Here is a 17346-nt window from a genome sequence, read left to right as displayed (position 1 = left end):
AATACTTGGACAAGAAAGGAAATTGGAGGCTTTAAAGACTTGAGGATTCTGAAACCCCTGAGATTAAAGACTGACATCTGATTTTGAAAAGATGAAAGGCATACAGGAGCTGACCAAGCTTTTTTCTCAATACAAAAAGCAAAGATTCTCCCCCCCATGAAAATAAGACCAGTGCCTCTAAATAGCTGAATAAATAGCACATTTCTTCAGAGCCAATCTGGACAGAACCTGCCATGAAAAGGTTGATAACACCAAAGAAAGGCATTACCTATCACTAGGTTGTTCAAGTGTTGTCTCTCTGTATAGATTGTGTGCAGTTTCCAGTTTGGCACCATGCACCATTTGGGGAACCAGTACAAGTGTCAACATGTATGAGACTACAGCAGCAGCAAGATGATAAGATCAGAGTTTCACATGTACTAATGATGCTGACTTAGACGGAGTAAGGCAGTTATTCCCAACCGCCATGTCACGGCACATAGGCGCTGCGGAAGACCACCCAACCTCACCCGACTAACACTCCGAGGCTTAGAGCACCAATCGGGTGAAACTGGACAATCCTCCACGGCACACCCACGCACAGGGCACAGTAATGCAGATCTTCGTAGCCTCCGGCGAACCGAGATCCAAAAATCATAAATCGAGCTACATACTGCACATCATGAAAAGATATGCTCAAGGGGCACAAAATGGAAGCATCTACACTGACCAGTCAACATAAGATTGAGGGGAGTTACTGTAACACTAACTACAGCCAATCTCCATTAAGCACAAGGTATACTGTGGTTACGTGAAGAGTGTGAGGCTTATTTGACAAATGTCATTTCTCATTAGCTTATTTTTGTAGGCAAAGAGAGAAATTTGAACGATATTTATCTGCCTACAAAGGGCAGTAGAATGATCAGAAATTAATGCACAGTCACAGTATCAAAGAACAGACGGCTGCTGACAGATGGCTGTAACTGCTATCCATCAAAATGTATGCTCTTTTGCTTTAGTATGTGTCAGTTTGCCGAAGTTGTTGGTGCATTATCCAAAACTGCACCACCAGCAGAAAAAGGCTTAGTTCAGTATGTAGTAGCAAATATCCAGTAGGCTTCTGAAGCTGATGGATATTTTTCTGCACCTACACAGCCTTTGAAACACACACTGCACAAAAGGGGGGGTTGTCATTAGTCATAGTTAAACACATGTTGTGTGCACAAAGACGCAGACAGCGGACGCAAAGCTGTCCACAACTGTCTGACACCAGACAGTCCACATCTGCATGCCAACACACACACTTATGTCAAAGAAAGAGTAATTTTTCACACAGTAATTGGCGGCAAGGCACATTGCCCTTGGGATTCGATAATTCATAACCTCCTCCCGTCCGATATCGGATAGTGGATAGAAATGGGCTGGGACAAGGGGTGGTGTGCACAGAAACGTGGGGGAGGGGGTGCGTCATTACAGAGGAAAGGTAATGGCTCTTATTGATTCCACCCCACCGGGCCCTCTCACCATTTCATGTTTAAAACAACACTGATCCTCATTACCCAGGCAGCCACTTCCACCCTGATAAGGAAGAGAGGACAGAGACAGACAGGGAAGAGGAAGAGGAAAGAAAAGGAGGAAACAATCAAAGCAGCAAAGAAAAGGAAAGAAGTGGATGTACAGCTTGTGTTTTACTGTCTAATGCCTCAGTTTGAGTGGTATAAGTAATTACTGTCACCCTTTAATGCGGGTAATGCAGTATTACTAGTTTAAATCTCCCTCCCCTTCTCCCTCCACCCCCCCACCCCCCATAGCCTGCAGTGTATAATAAGGCTAAAGAACTGACTCAAACACAGACTGGTGGGATCTGTCCAATAATTCTCTGCACCATTATCCTCTCTTTGCAGCTAACACACAGCTCTGTGTGTTTGGCCACAGGCAAACACTATCATTAATGCAACAGTGGTATAAGACTAGCTCCAATGTCGCTCTCTCTCCTTATTCTCTCCTTGACTCTTTCTAAATTTGAGGTTTTATTGGAAGGAGGTAATTTGGCAGCTCGAATCGCTTCAAACTCACATCTGGAGGATGAAATATATTATTCCTTTCTAGGCCTTTATTTTCTGATATTAAATGACTAATTTTGTTTTTTGTCTTGTTTTCAGAGGCTTTTTCCCCTCACTTTCCTTTCAGCAGTTGTCCACTTGGCCCATAAATTCAGTAATAAGACGCCCTTTGAATGTAGTTTTTGTGTTTATTTGCATATCACACAAGTTTTTACCATAGTGTGATTAAAAAGAATAAAATCCAAGTAAAGGTCTTCATTAAATTTTAAGATGAAGTCATTTCCTACCTCCAAAAGGCTCCTGGGCCAAGAATTAGCATAGATATGAATTTTTCCAGCTAGCAGACGTTAAACTGCTAAACAGAGGTATTTACTCTTCCTGCTAAGATATATGACCCACTGTGAGAGAGTGGGACATGACATTACTGTACCACAACAGTGTTAACAACATAGAAGCCGCTATCATCATTGTTGACGTGCACAGCTGCTTATAAAATTGAACGTGGTTGCATTATTGTTGCCACACTGGCAAATTTATTTCAATTAATTTTAAGTCACACACTTAAAACAAAAAGTTTGCATGCACTCATTGGTAAAGAACCAAATATTTAAAAACTTTTTTCTTTTTTTATATACACACGTTCAAAGCTTGCTTGAATATACACCAAAAGGCAGTTTATTCAAGAGCAATTTGTATAACACTAACACTAACACTAACACACACACACACACACACACACACACACACACACACACACACACACACACACACACACACACACACGTAAATATTCCCAGTTGGCACCATTGAAAGTTGATAATTCAATTTTTTTTTTTTGCATCACATCCCTCAGTTGAGATTTGACAGACTTAAGTCTTAAAGAAGACGGAGTACCAGTTTTGATAAACATTTCTTTAAACTCATGCAGTACATTCGGCTCACACATCCCAAGTCTCCCATGTATTCATGAAGGACAAAGTGAAAGCCTCCATTTCAGTGTTATTTAAACCTCATTTAAACCTGAGAGTCAGCTATTACAGGTCTCAGCATACACCTCATACTTTCAGTGGCCAACAACATTTAGCTCACCCTGATGAGTGTCCTGCTCCACTTTCCACATGGTTGGGGGAGCCGACCCTTATCCTTCGCTCATGTCAGCAACTGAGCTCGCAGCTGCTTTCTGTTCATTCAAGTAATTTCGTATTCAAAGCATACTGCAAATCGTGTAGCGGAATCAAAGTGTTCTTCAGACTCTCTTGTTAACATTTTTCTAGCTCAGCAGCCACGCAGCACCGACTATCTAGTTATTGTGTTAGTCACTGATATTTCATTAGATTACTAGTCCTGTAACCATGACAAAGAGAAAGCACACAGAAAACCCTCACTTCTCTCACATGCCAGTTGTCATTGCAGCTATAACGCCGACTGGCAGGGAGAAAGCGTGAATTGAGCCAATCAGCTCATCTTTGTTGTAGGGGAGTATTGCAGCACATTCGAGAGCAGAACAAATTTATTTTTTCACTGACAACTGAGTCATTTTTGTTTTTCCTAGATAAAAGATCCTTAGAAGAGCAACTACTACTTCATTTCTCAAATTACTTTTCAGCTTTTTCTCCATGCACTTACTGGAGAGTAGTAGGGGCAACCAAAACAGTCCATTCTCTCACTCCCTCTGCCCTCACCCATGCCTCCTCATGCCCTCTCATACTTCCCTTGTTCCCTGACAGCAAGCAAGCAGTCAACAATCTCCTCTCCCTTTCAATTACAGGGCCATTCTGATGCTTGCTATCCCCATACAGGCGTCTTAGTTCCCAGAGGATGAAGAGAAAAGGTAGTAAATTGGAGAGGGCAGCCCCTGAGGGGATAATCCTTGCTCTGTGGCATGTTGAGGGTCAGCTCATTGCACCCTGAATTGTAACGAGCAGTGCATGAGAAAGAGAGAGAAGAGAGACTGATTAATCTGATTAGCTATGCATTCTTCCCTTCATCTAAACCGGCTAAGCACTGCCATCCACATGTGCACTTACACACACTTGCACAAAGCTTCAGCCACCAGCCAGCAGATCTTAAGATAAGCTAGCTAAAGGGCAGAGTGTCCAGAAAGCTGGATGCGCAGAGAAAATTGTCAGCAGAGAGATATGCTGGCCCTCGTCTTTTGACCTCGCAGATAAACCACTGGCTGTATCAACTCAGTCACGGCCTGAAAAGCCACCATGACCTCGTAGCAGCACAGCTACGTCTGCATCAAATGCTGTGTGTGAATCAGACTAGGAGATTAATAACGATGTGCCACATTGGAGTCTGTCTAGATCTCTGCATTCCTATCTCTTAGATGTACAGCAGCCATCGCACTTTTTGTGTACGCCCCTCGCTGTGTGTGTGGTTACTAGTCGAGTGATATTTAATGCAAAATATCTCCACTGATGGTAGTCAAGTCAAAGGCATCTTTGCAGTTGTCGTCACCACAATTATCTCACAGAAAGGCAGGTTATCTCACAGACAGTCTGAGGCAGAGCTGGCAGTTTGCCTAGAGCATCTGTTAGTCATAAATGTCTTTTTTAAAGCAGCTACTTTCTTTTAGGAAATAATACAAATACAGATTTTGGACCCATCTGTAGCTGACACTGGTTCAAATAGAATAAGGTCAAGTGAGGGGATCCGTTTTCATAAAATCCCAAACCTACATTCTGAGCCAGGATTATTTTTAGATCTACTCCCCAAGTTATCCAATGAATGATCATATGAGGTGTTTTTGTTCAGCAGATTTGACCATGTAGCTGTGAAGAAGAGTAGAGACACAGACTTTAATCTCACTTCATTCAGTTGATAATATAACCAGGAGTTGTCATATTTTCGCAGGATGGAGCTCTAAATGAGTTTTTTAATCTTGCCCCAGGAGTCTGGCTCATTATGTATTCTAGTGATCTTATGATGTGAGAACAAGAAAGAAACTGGACTGCAGTATTGCAAGGATTTTTCCCTGCCCCTTTTTCACACACAATAGGGGTTTTTATCTGCTATATTTGAGGTCTGGCTGAGGAATGTGTTTGTGAGCTACAAGCAGTTTTGCAATAAATAACTGTATTCCATGGCACATTAGCAGGAGTTAGTATAATGTGTACTTCCATTATATATTACAGACGCCACATCCACACACCATTCAAGGGAACCAAACTAAAAAACAAGACATTACAGTAGGCATTGGCACATTTGGTGGTACGGTGTCCAAATATACATGCAAAGAGGCATTCTTGGTGGATTAATTTAACAAAATGAACACTGCTCTACCGTTCCCTTAAAGATTATTTTAACAAGAGATAAAACAGTTTCAGCCATGGCAACATTCAGAGCTTACAAAATCCTGCCCAAGAGCATTATAGACCAATATGCTGTGGCTTGTAAGCTTTTAAATACGCAAATCTGTTCATCCATCTGGATGTGCCATATCGTATTTCATTGTCTCACCAGTACACAAAGCAGCATACCCCAATTAACACAGTCCCTTCCACTGCCTTAATTTATTCGTCAACACTGAGAATAAGTAGGTTTGACCACAAAAGTCTGAAGCCCAGATTGCAGCCCATCATGACATCATGCATCAGCTTGTAATTACCATTTTAAAGCTTTGTGTTTGACTGAATTTCATAAGCTTTTCTTTTCTTTTTTTTTTTTTGAGGCAGAAGAAATCATATATATATGAATGGTTGGAGCTGAGAAGGAGTGGGGGTGGGTGTCTGGCCTGTGTACTCAAGGCTTCTGGCTGCACTATGTAAGATTGCTGCCATTACAGTGAGCTTAACTTCCATAAACTCCAGGTAAACTTTATATCTCAGTCATTTGCTAGTTGCAAACACAAACACCTCTCATAAATGTCAGCTTTAGCCTGAAACTTTGAAGTTGGTACACTAAGTCTCTCTCTCGCTGGTCTCACACTCCAAGACTAATATCAAAACTTGAAAACCAACCTCTGGACATTTTACACCTCTTTAATCACCAACTTTAATCAACGGCCAACTAAGAGAAATGTTGAAATACCTACAACATCGACAGTTACGGACCTTGAGTGAAATAAGAGTTTGTGCTTTCCTAGAACTAGTTGCCAAATCTTCAGTTCACACCAAAGAGTTCCCAAGTTTAAGAGGTGAACAGCACTAAGGTCCATCTATGAAGAGGTTCATTTACTGTTCCAACTATTTTTCCTGAACCCTTTTTCGATGTGAAATTGGTGACCATGCTTACTTTGACCCATCACTTAATCATAGTTTAACATAAATTCTGCTTTTTATATCTCCCATCACTCCAAATGACACCAAAAGCCAGAAATTTGCCGGTGAATAATAAACTAAATTTTAAAAACAGGTCTGTCTTCTAATCAGAGTAGGCTAGACTACAAGTGCTTTTCTGATATCACAACCCATTTGAGGCTTCCATGCAGTCTCCTCCTCAAAAACCAGCCAATATGCAGAGGTGTGACACTTCCTACGCGGAAAGCTTTTGAGCATGTTTCAAATGTGCTTCTGCCCTCATTGGCAAAAGGTTAAACTGAAAATCTAATGTCCGTTATCCACTCAAATGCCCTCAGCGCCAGTGCTGACGTTCGTCTGAGTACAAACCTCTGTACTTGATGCAGATACAAGCCATATGGCACCGTGATCAGCTGACAGCAGCCCTGCTGGAGAGGTAACCCACCAGGAAGTAGGTGAACTGAACAGCCTCATATCGGTAGGTAAGGCATATAGAACACATTAGTAACAACTGAGCATTTATACAACCGGTAGTCCAAAGTGACACCTCAAACATTCTCGCCTTCACCAAAAGTCTTAACCTAGTTCAAACTACTTTTTGTTTTGTTTTGTTTTTTTTTTACTAAGCCTTAATTCAAAAATTCCTTCATCATTCCTGACCAAACACAAACTACAAGGGAGTTGGTGCCATATTTGCATGCTATGAACTTGTTCTTCTACTGTATCTTCTGATCTGTTCTTGTGCAGGTTTGTGTGTTGGATCAGTGGAACAATGGTTGACTTCCTCTTGAAAAAAAAAAAAAAAAAAAAACCTCCAAGGAGACAAAACCACTTGATGAAAAGCGTTGAGCAAATGTTCTTCAGGCAATTATTTGAACCATTGAAAACAGATATCCACTAAACAAAAATGATAACTAGCTTGAATAAAAAGAAAGAGAGAGAAAATGAATACAACTCATCTAAAACCACCCAAGGGAGACTAACAAGCATGTGCTAATTAAGTACCACGATAAATAAGCACGCGTCAGATGAGACCTTTCCATTTAGCCGTTGATCAGCTATGGGAGAATGATGAACATCGACTGAGTCTCACTTTCTAATAGCAATCACAGTATGACATCTCTTTCCCCAATTAGGGCTGAAGAGAAGGAGAGATGAATCCAGTGGGAGCTGGTGTTGCTTTTGAATAAGTTGTTGTCAACTTTAATAGTCTGATGGTCTCTCTGACCTGTAACTGATGCAGACACTGTTGAGCCCATGAACACATACTACCACCAGCTATTGTCTGCTGCCGGTTGCTGTTAACAGCTCTTGCCTTCACTTGGCTTCAGCTGTGAGCAATGTGGCTTCATATAGAAAGCAGGTCATCCACCTCGACTAAATTTAAGAAATGTTTTTTAATTAAAGTTGATGACCAAATATTCCTGCAATTAAATAAGCATGTCAAATATGTATGACAACATGCAGCTCTGTGGCATTTTTGTGCTGTTAATATGCCACTTTAATTTGATGATGTTGCCCACTAGTATTTGCAACAATAATACCACAGACACTATCACTGAAGGGACCATCCAATGTTTGTTTGTTTGTTTTTTTTTTAAACACTGTGTGAACATTAACACCACCATCATATTCCAACTTTGCCGTTTTCTAATTCCCCATGAGTTTTTTAAGGCTCATTATTTCCAGAGTTTTATTTGCAAACGTTCATACATATATACATATTGGTTTATACAAGTCAAAGATCATATAGTTGCACTGGCACGAAAAAATTAAACATGGGGGGGAAAAAAAAAAAAAAAAAAACTCCAAAAATAAATTAACCCAGTTAATAAGAATAAAACACTGGGGACAAACCTCCGTAAAAGTAATAAAATACTAGCACCTCACACCAAAGCAACATATTACTTCATCTGTCAGGTGCTGTACCTAACTATCTTATAGTGGCTAATTAACACATAGCTGCAAGTGTTTACACAAGCGCTGTCAAAGCCACATGTGTTTACATGATTGAGCACCCAATCTCCCATTAGGTGGATATGAAAAGGGAAAAAAAAAAATGTAAACAGCTTAATTTCAGTGTTAAACTGCTCAGTTACAAAACACAGCATAATACAAGTACCTACATTTAAAGTTGCAAGAATATCACGGAATATGTCTAAAGAAGACGCATAGGATGAAAATGTAGGTGCAGTAAAACATCCAGCCATAATCCAGCTGATATTAGGTGAAGGCAGAGTACACCCTGGACGGGTCACCAATCTAACAGAAGGCTAACATTGAAGAAAACAACAATTCACTATTATATACACACACACACACCGATGGGAATACTACTCAATATCACAAAAACTCATGTTAATTACTTAACTCCACCTACATTTGAACCCAGAACACTAAATGTCAGTGCAGACTACTGCATCACCTCGCAGCAAAATAGGGGGTGAAAAGTTTGTTCCCCTTGAATTTTTCTACAACACATTTCTAGTTGTTATTTCTGTTGTTAATTCAGCTCAAAGGATTGCAAAAAGGACTGCACCAAGATGGTAATTCAGTCCACGCCTTGGGCCCAAAATGAAATACATTATGAGACAGATTGTATTCAGTAAAATATGCCAGCACTAGCATCAAATTTTGTACAACAGTGGTCCACAGAGGGGTTTATGTGAAAACTTCATAAATCGCTATCATGAGATCAAACTTGGTCTCTATCCAATACTTTGGGCTATGGCCAAACGCGTGTAAAACCATTGACATCAGCGAGTTGTTTGTTAGTATTCATCAACATTGTTTGGCTGCTCTCAATGTGGCACACAGCAAACACACATCTTGTTATTTTATTCTGCACATAAAAGTAAATGCTTTTTCTCCATTGTCCTCACGTTTCCCTGTTAAAGAGACCAAGACTAGATTCAACTCGAATCTATTTAAAGTCAAAGGCAGCAGGGAGGCTTGTCAGATATTCTAGTGGTTAAAAAGCAGCCTCTCCCTCCCTGCTGACTGTACACAGAGTAGCTGTATGGAATTGTGTTTGTCTGTCTGGGGGTTATTGCCTGAAAAAAGAAAACAGGTCACAGGAGCAGGAAGCAAACCTGTTTCCCTTTTTCAGGCAGCAATTTAAGTTTGTTAGTTATGTCAGTGTGGCTCCTCACACAGAGGTCTATTTGTCCAGTGGTTTTTAAACATGCATTACAAAGTGCATCATAATCACAACAACTGCAAGATGAAAAAACTCAGTATGTGCGCTACTTTGATCATCATTAACCTCGTTGCCAATATTGTCCAGCTGCTCGTGGGCTTGTGAAGAGTTTTGGCAAAAACAAATAGTCTAAACCTTGTTGATGTGTACTGGGTTTACAAGCTGTAACAGAAGAAATTGCTCAAGACATACTGGGAATTCAGACCAAGAGGTTCAGCCAGCCCATCCTTGGGACTCAATCCAGGTTCAGTAAAAAATAAACAGACTGTTTCTCCTGGATGAAAACTTGCATCTGGCTGTAAGGATTGTGATGTCAAACGTGAGAGGAAAAATGTAATCTGCAGTTAAAACAAAACAACACCAGCAACTACTGAAACTGTAAATATTGAATATTGTAATTATAATTAGCAAATTATCAGTCAAGAGTTTAATTACAATTCTTAAAATGCAGTGGAAATGTGAACAATGCACATTTTATCCTTTAAGTCTCATAATAGAATTTTAAAAAAAAAATAGCACTTCCTGTTTGTATTTACACATTAAAATCAAAACTCATCCGTTTTGAGGATAGGAACCAGGGACCAGTGGTTGTACTGGATTTATTATCTGCATTCCTACTTGATTAGCAAGAGTTTCTTCACCTTAGACCTGCTAGCTATGATGTAGGAGGGTGATCATGTGTTTCGTTTTAGCAATTTCCTAAGCAGGTGGTCAGTAATGTAATGGGACCTTCAACAAAGACACCATAAACACATCTGTCTAGCATGGTGCTGTTAATCCAGATTTTAGACCCTGGAATAACAGTGAAAATACAGTGTCACTAATCGCGGCAGCTCATATGAGGGCTCTAACCCTTTTAGGGGAGCATCAAACTAGGGACAGACTGACAAATCTGTTTTACCAGTTTGCATGGCAGATAGGACCTCTTACCAGTATGTCTATATGTGTGCTGTCTAATTTTATCTGATGGCATTGCTCCATGCAGATGTATTTATGCTCAGTCATAATTAAGAAAGATTCAACTGGCAGTGGAAATCTAAATTGGCCTTTTCTAGGGGTTTTACCCAAGTCTGTAAAACTTCCACAGAGCCAACGTGTTTTCTGAGGCATTGGTGGAGTAGTGGGCAGAGCACGCGCCACACGAACAGGAGGCCACGCTGGTTCAGTTCCAGTCGGTGTCATTTCCCGCATGACATTCCCAGCTCTCTCTTCCCCATTTCCTGTCACTCTTCACGCTGTCATATCACATAAAGCCAGAAAGAGAGGAGAAAAACAAACAAAAAAAACATTTTGTCGGTATGCCAGCTCAGTGGACAACACCACACAGCACATAGTGCTTCTCCCTGACAACAGTGTCCACAGATAAATGGTGACGGGAAACCTTAATTCCAATCAGCCGATCACATTTTTTTAAAATATGAATTCAGCTGAACAATCTGGACAGCCTCAGTGATATATCCCTGGTGATGTCTAAGGCAAACTGCTTGGCATTTCTACTGTGACTTACCATGAAACAGGAAAACGTTTCATCTCTACCAGCAAATAACACCTGTTCAGTTCTGGCTGCAGCATTCAACCATAAACTGACCTCACTGAACACAAGATTTGCTTATATTTGAAACAAAGGGGCCTGTAGAAAAAAGGAATTTGGTCTGTGCCTGCTGCTGATAAGCAAAAACATTTTTAATATGTGCATAAGAGCTTGTCAAAAATTGTCAAAAATTTTGAGCAATAATTAATTCCATAATGTTTCATGACCATGTTGACATTGAGGTGAGTCACACGATATGACAGTTTTAAAGTCCTCTCTGCATCTTGAGAAGTTAACTCACCGAAGTCAGGTGTGTGCACAGTTCATCTGTGTGTAAAGCCACTAAATTCAGTATAACTACGGTGAGAGAGATAACCCAGTGGCCACTTCATTTCCCATTTAACTGAAATTGGCTTTTAAATTGCTTCACCTTTTGGTCTAGCTGTCTGTCCCATGAGCAAATACCAGACAGGTACCACTGCAGTGAAAAACAACACAAGTGTATGTAAAGACTCAAGATCCAAATGTTTTTTTTTGTGCAAAAACTGTGCATGTGCACTGTGTACTAAAGAAATATACCAGAATCAATAAAGGTTTATGAGACTTTGAAAGTATATAGCCTAATTTAATTGCAAAAATACTATGAGCACTCCTCAATTTTGTGCAGATTTTTTTTTTTTTTTTTTTTTTTTTTTTTGCAGGAAGCGCAGTAACTAAGTTTTCAATAACGATCTACTTAAAGTGAGGCAATGTGTTGGTAATGCAATTAATAGTTTACTTCAAAGAAGAAATGTCCCTCTCCTAAATACATACACACAGCTACACAGACAGGGCTGCTTCTGAAACCCAGTCTGGATTGGGTTATCCAATATCATGTATCACTCTGGATAAATACATTTGCTTTCCCACTTCCTCCCCACTCAAATCCTTTCTCCACACACAAACACACACACACCCACCACATGCCTCTGGAAACTGTTCCAACTGCCTGTAATGCGATATTACAACAATTAACAATTAAACACTATGCAGGACTGGTACATTAAATTTATATTTCTGTCTTCCTCTCTTGCAGATGCGATGGTGCTGGTTGTCACTGGGAAATTTTATCGCTGCTTTGGTAATGGAATTGGGGAGCTAGGTGGGAGGGGACTGAGAGATTGTGTTGTCAGCTCTCCCTGACAGACGAGCTGAGCTTTTCCTTGCAAAGTTATCCCATCCTCATCACACCGCCTTAGTCCTTAGGCAATTACAGCCATGTAATTTAGATAATGAGTGCATATATGGATTTCATTGTCTGGCTCAGTTTATGTGTGTTAGCGCACATGAATGCGAGTGTGCGACAGAACTATAACAAAAAATAAATAAATAAATAAATAAATAAATAAAATAATAATAATAATAATAATAATAATAATAATAATAATTACAGCAATGTTGCATCTTATGAAGCAGGAAAACAAATGGCCAGACAGTTTTCATGGATTGATCAAATGGTTTTCTCTCTGGCGCTGGCACGCACTCATGCATTTTTCAGCCTCCAGGGCGCAAGAACTTTCCACGTACCACATTCTTTACATTCATATATTATTTATCCTTAAAAAAAAAAAAAAACACTTTGTACCGAATTTATCAGGTAAAATCATCACAGGAGGTGACAGGTTCAGGCTGAATTTTTCTCACAATGTAAGATTCAGATTAGTTTTACATCCATACTGAAGTTTTCTTGAAGTCACTGGTCACTAATTGTGTTTTCCAAATTGATTACAAGTCAACTGAGACAGTTTCTCTGTGACTTCTTGTCGCTCTTTAGGCCATAACGAGGGGCAAAGGAAAACTCCCAGAATGCTTTGCGGACTGAAAAGCCTAACCCTAGCTACCAATAATAACATAATGTAAATAATACGGATATCTCCGCAAACAACCATGAGAGAATTGGGAAACTGTGGTAAATTATTATTACTTTTATTATTGATATTATGGTATCTGTCCTATTCTGCAGCTGTCAGATTTGTCGTATTAGGAAACAGCTAAAAGACAGCTGCCTCGTAATGTTAGCTAACGTGAGTTCGCTAGCTAGCCTAGGTTCAGTTTGTAGGCAAAGACTTGAACCCCTAAACTCTGTGGATCGGACTTTTGGGATTAAACCAGCGACTTTCTCTGTGTCTGAATGGGTAAAAAAATATGTATTACGGAAAATCAATGAGCATGAACACGGAAAATTAGCTTTTTCATGACCGGGTCTTAAATTAACAAACAAATGAGCCACATTAGTTTCTTCTTTGTGTTTAACAAGATGAAAAATAATGAACCTGGAGAGATTGATTTCTCAAGTGTGGTCTAGTTTGTTGTAGCCTACAGCTTTACAGCTCTGGCTCACTCACATCATAAATTCTGGGTAAGAAAAAATAAAAGTAAAAAGCACAACAGTGAGTATACCCTGCTAAAGGTTTTCTTCGGGGGTTGCTAATGGCCAAACATTCCCAAATTATTGCCTTGGTGGTTTTGTTCCCTGCTTGTACAGTTTGCATGGCAGATTAAAAGGTTCAGTAAAATAAGAAATAGCTGCCATGTCACATTAGACCACCAGCATGTCAGACAAAAGAAATTACATTTAAAAAAAAGGTCTCTGCATCCATCGCTTCCCTTAGATGTCCGGTGTGTCAACCGATTCGGTCCCCCCCCCCCCCAAGTTCCGGTTCCCCTTTACGCTGATTTACTGCTGAGTCGTACGTAGTTGCTAAGTTACCGTGCGTAGTTAAAAAAGAAATGCAAATAGAAAAACCATCCACCTCTCCGTGTATTCTCAGACAGGTGAATTGAAGACACAGCAAGAAGCACAACATCACAAGTGAGTAAAGCGCCAACACACACAAACACACAAACAAACAAACACACACAGCAGTGTGAATACAGGTCACTCACATGTGGAGAAAAAAGGTCGGCTTCGGTAAACTTGGTGCTCCTCACAAACACCTGCTTCCTCCGTCTTCGTCCAGTCTCACCAGTGTTGGCTCCGGAGTCAGAAAACGACCCCAAAAAAAAAAACTTGGCCGGTTTGCGAACATCCATCCCAGCTGTGGTCTGATTTTGTATTTTCTCTGTAAAAGACGCTTTGGGGCTGAAAAGCGTTTCTTTAAATCAGAAACTTTCGGCTCACCTCAGAGTCACTGAGCTAACACACCGCGCGCGAGCGTCCCAGAGTGCGTATAAAGGTGGGCGGGGCCAATTGATGACGACAGGCACTCACCTGTGTGAACGTGCGCAGGTACGGACATGCCTTAAACACAACTTTGTTCTCGGACACGATCAGAAACCGTATTCATCAATTATTTCATTTTCCTTCTTTATCTTCCGTTTCACCTCTCAGCACCTCTGCTTCATTGTCAGTCTCTTACTCTCTCCTGATCGTCCTTATCTGGACCTTGTCCACATCAAAAACGAGAAAACGGGATTTCCAGTTCAGTTCCCAGTCTAATCTACACCAAAAATGATAGGCGCATCACCAGAGCACATTGTGATGCCTTGGCAGTAATTGAGGCTCATAAATGTTGCCTGTTCAGTGAGGATGAGTAATTCCTGAGCTGATTCTCGTTAGTTTGTTTTTATGTATGAGCCTCAATCATTGTTGAATACTCATGCAGTGGCTGATAACGGAAAAATATACTGATGACAACACCAGCATTGTGTTATCATCTACAGGAAAACAGCTGTTCACTTCTGTGTATGAACAAGAGTGTAAAACCTCCAAGGTGTGATTTAATGGATACTTAACATCTCACAGCTGACATGATTAAAAAAAAAAACTAATTCAAAACCTCAGGGCCGACATTTACCCCCTATAGAGGGTGTATGTATATGTATATATATATATATACATAGAAATACACACACACACACACCCTGAACAGAGCCACTGGGCATTTCCAGCATCATGGGGAAAAAGGGAAATGGATTTTAGCTCCTTCCCTGATTGATAAACTATGTATGTGGTTCCCTTGGTTAGTCTGCTGTGTGTCTTGTTGTGTTTAAAGGTGGGAAGGGGCAAATGGCATTCCATTAGACGTAGCTGAAATTGAAGGACCCTTACCATGATATGTGTGTGTGTGTGTGTGTGTGTGTGTGTGTGCATGTTTCTTTCAGCAGTGCCTTCCAGCTAAAAGGGGAGTAGAAGCTGGAATGCCACTTTGTTGTGTCTTGTATGTCAGACAAGGACATCTAATCATCAGAGATTTATTTTGTTTTGAAAAAGGCTTTTTTCCCCTCTCAGCTGGAAGCTGTTCATAGATTACACAAAACCATTACACAACTTTGACACTTGGGACTTGACATGACAACCAACAAAATGCCATTGGGGAAATGAGGGGTACTGTCATCTTCCTTCAACACAGAATCAAAAAAAAAAGAGAAAAACAGTCCTTTACTCATCATCAAGGAAACCATTAAAACAACTTCCTATTTGTCTTTTATTGAGACCAACTCAACACAATTAAACTTTTCATTCAGGATTTGATCACATGTTTAAAAATAAATAATGTTATGTAGACTAGTTACAGCAGGAGCAGTTTACACAGCCTCCCAAGAACTACGTTAAATATGGCTGTCTTAGTGTCATGTTTGTGTATTTTTTGACTTCACTCGTATTTATTCAAATTTTCTTCTGCCAGACCTTTATCATCATGATCCAACCAACAGTTTCACATAAAAACAACATCATCTGCTTAGCACCGCTGAATATGGAAACAACTTCACATTCTAAAAATAAGGAAGCTATTAGGACTTTTCATTTGTGCCCTTTATAAAATGTTTCATTTGAATTTTTTTTTTCCAAACTGTCTATGTGCATATTAATGACTCTGTATGTTGCTTGTGTTCTCAAAGCATTTATTAATAACATAATAACAGTTTCTCATGCAAGTCTTACAAAAACGACTGGTGCCATTATGATCAACTTATCATATGTTTTCAAATTCAGACATTATCAGATCATGAATAAGTTGTTCACTAAGCATTTGATGGTGTGCCATAGAATGGACTATCAAATAAAAGATGACAAGTTTAACATCTGGAATGATCACTAATAGTGTGAGTGTAAGCTGGACACAACAGCATTGAAATGTAATGTGACATTCCAAAGAGACAATGATGTCACAAGGAAATTCAGCTTCATCACATAGAACCAACTTAGAACCTGTCCAGTAGAAGCTCAGGAGTCTTTACCATATTTGGCACTGATATTTCCCATAATGCACCTGGTGACTGTCCTTATAAGGACATCATGGTCTGGCATGACATCATCATTTCCCCTACAATGCATGGCTTCAAAATTGTATTTTATCTCTGTCATCATTTCCTGTGCCTTTGATCTGTGATGTCACCTTTTCATATCAGTAAGTAGGCTGCCCCACCACAGAATTAATCAGTTTCCAAGTTCATTTACAAAGTCAACCACTGAGGACAGACATCTTCTGAACACGAATACAAGTGAAGAAAGCAAGCAAGAAGCAAGCAAGCAAGAGAGCACAGGGAAGAACCCGTCCAGACCCTCCAGACCGTTCGGACCACGGTCAACAAAGGTGTCAGCACGACCACTTCAACTCAAACACAGTGTAGAGAGACAAACAACACACAAGCTGCCACAAAAATGGGCCACGGTAAAAGACAAAATCCTGGAAATAATAACAACCAAAGACCAGAGAAGAACAACCGCCAAAGACAATGGAACGGCCACCTGCAAGGACCAAGAAACATCACCTACCAAATTAATGCCTGCAACCAGCAACAACTCCACCCAGGACATCAGGCTGCACCACAGCATGGAGCTCTTTTCCAGGTCCACCCAAGACACCAGGCTGCACCACAGCATGGAGCTCTTTTCCAGGTCCACCCAAGACACCAGGCTGCACCACAGCATGGAGCTCTTTTCCAAGTCCAGCCTCCAGTCCAGGTTACACCATGGCATGGTGCTCCTCTTCAGGCTCAGCCTAAATATAGACTGAGACCACAGCCTGCAGGTACTTCTCAGGTGCAGCCTCCAGTGCAGACTACACCACAGTCAACAGTAACCACCCACGTCCAACCTGCAGTAAATAGCAAACCAAATCAGGCTGTGACATTTCAGCAACAACAGGTTCCTGTCGGCAATCCCAGCGTTGGATCTGAGGCCAACACAGATGGGACCAAACAGGGTCTCCTCCCAACTCCTACGAAACCACCAAATGAGACCGTAGAAGAGCTGGTCAAGGAGAAGTTTTTCTTGGAAGCCCACATAGACACTTTGAAAAAAATGATCAAACATCACACACAATTAGCAAACCAAGAAAAGGAAAC

This window comes from Echeneis naucrates, chromosome 3 (genome assembly GCF_900963305.1).
Source record: "Echeneis naucrates chromosome 3, fEcheNa1.1, whole genome shotgun sequence".
Lineage (NCBI taxonomy): Eukaryota > Metazoa > Chordata > Actinopteri > Carangiformes > Echeneidae > Echeneis > Echeneis naucrates.
The sequence above is the reverse complement of the archived record's forward strand: the minus strand, read 5'-3'. Positions refer to the sequence as shown.